The following is a 6,605-nucleotide window of genomic DNA, read 5'->3' as shown; positions in this document are numbered from 1 at the left end:
TGGACCTACATTGGAGGTGCAGGACAGGATTCAATGATTGGATGCTCAATTTCGGTTGTATCGATTTCACCTCTTCCATCACTGCGAACATGGTGTGGTATATGTTTACTAGCTGCTTGATATTTGTGCAGACAGAGATGTCTGCCCGTTGCTATTTGGCAAACAAACAAAGTGTCCGCAATTTTGGTTGAACTGCACAAGAGAATAGTATAGTCACTGCATGCAGTGCCATTTGAAAATAGACACAAAGATTGGATAGTCACTTCATGGACTGCAGAAAAGTAGTACTGTACTATTTACTGGCCAACACTTGGTGCTTCATTGCTTTGGTCTGATTATACAATGGGCATCATTTTCCCTAAGTTAAAGTTTGTATTCCGAAAATAGTCTCGCGGTGTGATCGAGAGAAGACCAAATCATATTGCAGTGGATGTTCCTCCATCATGTGTGGTTCATTCTCATGGTTCCAGCTGTTGGTGAAACCACTTACGTTTGCAAGAGGAATTGTAGACTTCACAAACAAATTTGTCTTTCAGTCTGTACTGAATGTTGGCCAAGAGAAGCATCCATGTTAGTAGGAAGAACAGATGTTTTTTCTAGATCTTTGCTTTTGGAGCTACATATTTGTATATGATCTGTGAATCATTGAGATGCATTAACATGTTGATCTTATGTATGGGAATCGTACTAGTTAGTTTTAGTTGCGACGCAAGATCCGAAGTGGCTGATCTTTGCTTTTGGAGCTACATATTTGTATATGATCTGTGAATCATTGAGATGCATTAACAGTTACTTATTTCTGTTCGCTCAGTGTTTACAAGTTACTGATCGATCACTAGCTAGCCTACAAATGCGCTCCTGGCAGTTTTATTTGCGACGCAAGATGCGAAGTGGCAGTTTTTTGAATAAAAATGCCTACCTCTGAAGAAACTGACAAGCTACACTATCGATCCTACACGGATAAAAATGCCTACCTCTGAAGAAACTGACAAGCTACACTATCGATCCTACACGGATAAATAGCGTATCACGCACGTACTACCTCCTTTCCGGTTTGCAGGGCTCAATTCAAGAAACGACCTACTCGATCCTACACGAATAAATAGCGGATCACGCACGTACTAGTACCTCCTTTCCGGTTTGCAGGGCTTAATTCAAACCTCTCACCAACCAAGGTACTCCCTCCGTCCGGGTTTATTAGTCCCGTGAGCAAAGCAGCAAGACCAAGGCATGGCAATAATTAACGGCATGCAGAAGTTTAAGCCTAATTAATTCCAGCGATTTAAGTGGCTGCATGCGTGCCCTCGGCTGCGACTCGTTGCATGCTGCTTCGCGTACTGCCTGCGAGCGATTCTGAGTGCCTGCATGCAGCCGGCCGTAATTAAGGCAGCTAACTGATGCGAAAAAAGATACGCTTTAATTGTTGCGGGCTTTTTAAATCCGTGAAATCATTATTGACAAGGAGGGAGATGATTCGAGTGCACTCGTTTGACCGCCATGCCGGCGTGCGACCCAGACGGGACGGGACGGCACAGTCATAATTTCAGTTTCCCTAGTTTTCCACGGCAAGCTGGCGCGCTAAGCCATTATGCATTGAATTCCGATGACCGTCGCGCTACCTTCCCCCTATAAGTACTGTTTCCCGGCATTCTCCAGTGCCACCGTGACCCAACTCGCCATATCCTCATAAGCCCCCACCAGCCCGACGTCGCTCGCCACGTCCGCCATGCCCCCGCCCGTCCGCGGTAGGCGACGCCGGAGGCGGTCACCGCCGGAACTAGTGTTCGGTTTTTCACCGGAAGGCAGACGGAGGGAGGAGGCATTCTATCTGTCTTTAGATGGCAATGCGCAGATCGAGGAGTTGTTGGAGCGCGACCGCATGGCGGAGGAGCAGGAGTTGTTGGAGCGCGACCGCCTGGCGGAGGAGCAGCGTATCGCCGATTTGCGCCGCCAGCGGGACATGGAGCAGCAGCGCACCGACGCTCTGAGTCGCGAGCAGAGCGCCCGCAACTGGGCCGACTACGTGGAGGCCGGCGCCCGGCAAATAGCCCTGGAGGCTGTCGGGCACGCACGCGTTCGCGACGCCGATTTTTACTACCAGCTCGTCAAGTGGGTTTCCCGCTTGGAAGCCGAAGCTTCGGTGGACCACGCCGGCATGGAAAGGGCCAACGCGCGCGAGCAACGCGCCCTATCGCACCTCTGGCAAGTCCGAGGCGAGGCGCAGGACGCCGGTGCCGGCGTTTAGCGTGTACCGCCGGCATCGTCTAGTTAGCTAAGAGTAAGTTAGTACTTGTCTAGTGGGAGTAGATAGTTAACTTGGCTATGATGGTTGTCAACGTGGAAGTTCAGTACTCTATATGTGGATCAGACCTGTTACTTTGCTCTGAATGTTGAACTTTCCGTTTGAACGTATGGAATGGGCTGTTATTTTTTTAAATGGGTTGTATTTGTCCTCCACGGGTTTAGAGGCTGACTTGTGGGCCTAGCAAGTTGACGCGTACACAATCAGGAGATGATTGTACGTGGAGAGGATGACAGCAGGGACCCGCCAAGGTCATGGCAGTACGCAAGCAAGTGCCTCCTTATTTCAAGCCAATAAAAAATGGCTCCTCCTAGTGGATTTCTGACATCTGGGTCCCATGCCATTGTCAACGTAGTCAATAAACGAGAGAATTGCACAACGAGCGGCTGACACCAGGGACCCAGCAGCTCGCCCAGTTATTTTTGTTTTGGGTTAATTTGATAAATGCCTCCGAGAAATGCCACTGCAATTTCCAAACTTTGAAAAATGCCATTTCATGCCATTTCTAGTGGCATTTTTTGAAGTCTGGAGTGGCGTTTTTCAAAGTTTGCAAACTGCAGTGGCGTTTTTCAAAGTTTGCAAAAATTGCAGTGGCATTTTTCAAAGTTTGGAAATTGCAGTGGCATTTTTATGAATCGCCATAATTGGAGTGGCATTTATCTAATATGTTTTTGAGACGGAAGCAGGGTGTCAACTGGGCTGTGCGGGACACTCTGGCCTGTCTAGACAGCCTTTTCTTTTATGTTTACCACAGACCAGCCCAGTAGTTTTTTTTCTTTTTGAAAATGGCTAGCCCAGTTTTTTTGTGATTTGTCAAGTAAGTCACTTTATCAGGCCTGTTGGGCTAGACGAGGAGAGCTTCATTCGGCTGGCCGAGAAAATGGCCTATCAGTAATGAGAAATGGGCTGTACATTTTTAAAACACATCAAACCGGCAATTAGTTTCAAATATCTTTTTTTCATTTCGAGATTTTAAATTGCATTGATTTTTATGCGTGGACAATTTATTGGATTTTATATTGATATACATTTATTTTTAAAATCAGTCTGAATGTGACTCGAAATTTCGGGATTAAAAACAGTTCAGACCGCACCGACATATGCAAAATTTCGTATAATTTTTTAACCGTGGCCACAATATGGGCTGTAATGCTAACAAAAAGAATATGGGCTCCAAAAAAACCCGTAAGAATTAGCAAATGGGCTGTAAACTATTTGAAATAATGGCAGATGGGCTGTATGCTGTTTTCCACAGATTTGAGGCTTTCCACAGATGGCCTGTATACTGTTGGATGTCCATCCAACGGCCGTCGTGCTTCTTCAATCTCTGCTCTTCCTGCTCCAGCCGCTCAAACAAGCGCCGGCGGGACTGCCTGCTCCCTCCTCCCCGCGGCCGGCTGTGCTGCCGCGCAGGCCTCACCGCCCCACCGTACTCCCATCGCTGGCCTAGCTATCCCTCTACTCACCCTCAGTCCCACACATGCTGTTATTCTCCGGCGACGGCAGACGAACCAGTAAACCCTCGTACTCCTCCGCGTGGGAAATAACTGCCGAGTATTCCCTGGCTCCGTGTCGTTCCCTTCCTAGGCCTCGCCGTCGTCCACTGCCCTGGTGCTCTCGGCGCGGCCTGGTCAACATGGTCAATGAACGACATCCATCGGAAGTGGACTGTACGTGGAGAGGCTGACAGCTGGGTCCACGGCCGCACGCAAGGAAATGCCTCCTTATTACGCGCAAAATAATGATTCCTCCACCTGACATCTGGGACCCACCGAAAGGGCCTCTGTATTTCGCGAAAAAAACGTTACCGCCGCTGACAGCTCGGACCCACCAGCTATATCTTCGCACGCAAGGAAGTGCCTCCTTATTACGCCCAAAAAAAGAATACTCCCCCTGCTAGCTGGGACCCAGTATAGTGGGCCTACTAAGTTGACGGGGACGAAGGGCTTTGTCAACTTAGTCAATATGCACGATTCTAGCTCGACTGACCGTACGATGTCCATCCAACGGCCGTAGTGCTTCTTCAACCTCTGGTCTTCTTGCTCCAGCCGCCCAAAGCAGCGCCGGTCGTGCCGCCTGCTCCTGCCTCCCGTGGCCGGCTGTGCTGCCGCGGAGGCCTCACCGCCCCCATACTACTCCCACCGCTGGCCAGGCCATCCCTCCACTCCACTCACCCACACCCCCTGTTATTCTGCGGCGACGGCAGCGCAGCCGAACCAGTGAACCCTCGTACTCCTCTCCGCGTGGGCATCCACTGCCGCGTCTTCCCCGGCTCCGCGTCGTCCCCTTCCTAGGCCTCGCCGTCGTCCACCGCCGTGGTGCTCTCGGCGCGGCGTGGTCAATGTGGTCAACGACCGAATTCCATCGGAAGAATACTGTACGTGGAGAGGCTGACAGCTGGGTCCACGGCAGCCGCAAGGAAGTGCCTCCTTATTACGCGGAAAATAATTATTCCTCCACCTGACAGCAGGGACCCACCGGACGGGCCACCAGTATTTCGCGAAAAAAACGTTTGCCCCTGACTGCTGGGACCCACCCGACGGGCCACCGTATTTCGCGAAAAAAACGTTCCCCCTGCTGTCAGCTCGGACCCACCGGAAGTGCCTCCTTATTACGCACAAAAAAATGAATACCCCCCAGCTAGCTGGGACCCACCTTGGTGGGAGGCTGACTTGTGGGCCTACTAAGTTGACGGGGACGGAGGGCTTTGTCAACTTAGTCAATATAAACGATTCTAGCTCCAGTGACCGTACGATGTCCATCCAACGGCCGTAGTGCTTCTTCAACCTCTGGTCTTCTTGCTCCAGCCGCCCAAAGCAGCGCCGGTCGTGCCGCATGCTCCTGCCTCCCGTGGCCGGATGTGCTGCCGCGGAGGCCTCACCGCCCCCTACTATTCCCACCGCTGGCCAGGCCCTGCGGCGACGGCAGCCTCACACCGCAGCCGAACCAGTGAACCCTCGTACTCCTCTCGGCGCGGGCTTCCACTGCCGCGTCTTCCCCGGCTCCCCGTCGTCCCCTTCCTAGGCCTCGCCATCGTCCACCGCCCTGGTGCTCTCGGCGCGGCGTGGTCAACGTGGTCAAGGAACGATTTCCATCGGACGTGGACTGTATGTGGAGAGGCTGACAGCTGGGTCCACGGCCGCAGCAAGGAAGTGCCTCCTTATTACGCGGAAAATAATTATTCCTCCACCTGACAGCGGGGACCCACCGGACGGGCCACCGTATTTCGCGAAAAAAACGTTTCCCCCCTGACTGCTGGGACCCACCAGCTACACCTTCGCACGCAAGGAAGTGCGTCCGGGCAAAAAAAACGATTCGCCCCTCTGACTGCTGGGACCCACCAGCTACATTTTCGCACGCAAGGAAGTGCCTGACAGTCGGGACCCACCTGGTCGAAGCGTACGTAGCGTTGTCATTCTGGTCGCGAACGTGTACGTACATACTGGTCGTTGTAGAGGGCGCACGTGTCGTAGTAGAGGCGCGCACGTAGCATGTACACGTACGTACAGCGGCCAGGGTGCAAGAAAGAAAATACGGCCACGTATGTGTACATACGGGCGGGGTCTCGAACGCCTACTCGCGCATACGTACATGGCTGGGTCGGAACGAGAAAAGCATCGTCGTCGTGTTCATGGGGAGCCAACCGGCTGGGTCGGAACGGAATGCGTGGTCGTGTTCATCGGGGGCTTGGACGGAACAGGCGATGGAAACGAGGCCTGGCGTACCGCACAACGGAGGAAACGACCTCCTACGTTCGAACGGGGTCCTGTTGATCGGGAGGGGTGTGGCGTACCGCAAAACGGAGGAAACGGACCTCCTACGGTCGAAACGGGGGTCCTGTTGATCGGGAGGGGTGTGGCGTACCGCAAAACGGAGGAAACGGACCTCCTACGGTCGAAACGGGGGTCCTGTTGATCGGGGGGTGTGGCGTACCGCAAAACGGACGAAACGGACCTCCTACGGTCGAAACGGGGTCCTGTTCATCGGGAGGGGTGTGGCGTACCGCAAAACGGGACTCCACGGGATACTGTTCATCTCCACCGTCGACCTCCTCCAGCCTCCACGGGCTACCGTCGACCTCCTCCAGCCTCCACGGGCTCCTGTTCATCCAGCCTCCACCGCGCGCTACTCCACCGGCTACTGTTCAACCACCCCTCCACCGTCTACTGTTCATCCAGCCCTCCACCGTCTACTGTTCATCTAGCCCTCCACACCACGGGGTCCTGTTCAACCACCCCTCCACCATCTACTGTTCATCCAGCCCTCCACACCACGGGGTCCTGTTCATCCAGAGGCAACGCCA

This window comes from Triticum aestivum, chromosome 4B (assembly GCF_018294505.1).
Source record: "Triticum aestivum cultivar Chinese Spring chromosome 4B, IWGSC CS RefSeq v2.1, whole genome shotgun sequence".
NCBI lineage: Eukaryota > Viridiplantae > Streptophyta > Magnoliopsida > Poales > Poaceae > Triticum > Triticum aestivum.
The sequence above is the reverse complement of the archived record's forward strand: the minus strand, read 5'-3'. Positions refer to the sequence as shown.